The 669-nt window shown below is 48.9% G+C and overlaps 1 long non-coding RNA gene across 1 annotated transcript; it reads left to right on the top strand.

The window, feature by feature from the left end:
• The first annotated feature begins 11 nt into the window (after positions 1 to 11).
• On the top strand, positions 12 to 669 carry LOC109966148 (uncharacterized). Its single transcript, XR_002275730.1, has 3 exons — positions 12 to 123; positions 202 to 459; positions 587 to 669. It is a non-coding gene; the product is annotated as an uncharacterized LOC109966148 (long non-coding RNA).

Raw genomic sequence — 669 nt, 5'->3', positions numbered from 1 at the left:
GGGGGCAGAAGTACCAGCAGGTGGGGGACGACGCCAACTATGATGATGAGCAGCCAGGCCCTTCAAGAGTGTCTGCACCAGTGGCAGAGCCATCTGTGGAGAGAGGGCCAGAGGGTCTCTAAGGTTAGTGAGGTGAGTGAATTAAATTGCCTGACCCTACTGACAAAGTTACATGATTAAGCTTTTTTTGTGTTTTTTCAGGGCAGCAAAACGGAGGCCAAAAACAGTTGGCAGAGGAGAGCAGCAGCAGGTGGAGAATGAGGAGCAGGATCTGGATGATGATGAGCAGCTAGGCCCATCACATGTGCCTGCACCAGTGGCAGAGCCATCACAGGACAGAGGGGCAGAAGTACCTGGCAGCAAGCGTGGAGCCATGGCCATCAAAAACAGCCAAAAGGCTATTTATGGGGACTGGCTCTGGGACCTTCCTTAGACACATAAAGTTCCCAGAGTCAATCGGTGGGTATTAATACATTTTGGCAGTTTGGTATTAGTAAATGTGTTTTTGATCAATGTCATTTTCATCATATCTGCACTTATTTTTTTAATTGGAATTAAATTGTTTATTGTGATATTCTTTGAGCAGTCACATGCAACGAGGCACCACTTTGAGGAGGCCTCCACTCTGCCCCACCTTGAATTCCCCCCCCCCCCTTACTCCCCGCCAAC

Source organism: Monopterus albus, unplaced genomic scaffold, assembly GCF_001952655.1.
Source record: "Monopterus albus unplaced genomic scaffold, M_albus_1.0 scaffold4.1, whole genome shotgun sequence".
NCBI lineage: Eukaryota > Metazoa > Chordata > Actinopteri > Synbranchiformes > Synbranchidae > Monopterus > Monopterus albus.
Note: the sequence above shows the minus strand (reverse complement) of the source record. Positions and strands in the feature narration are given on the sequence as shown.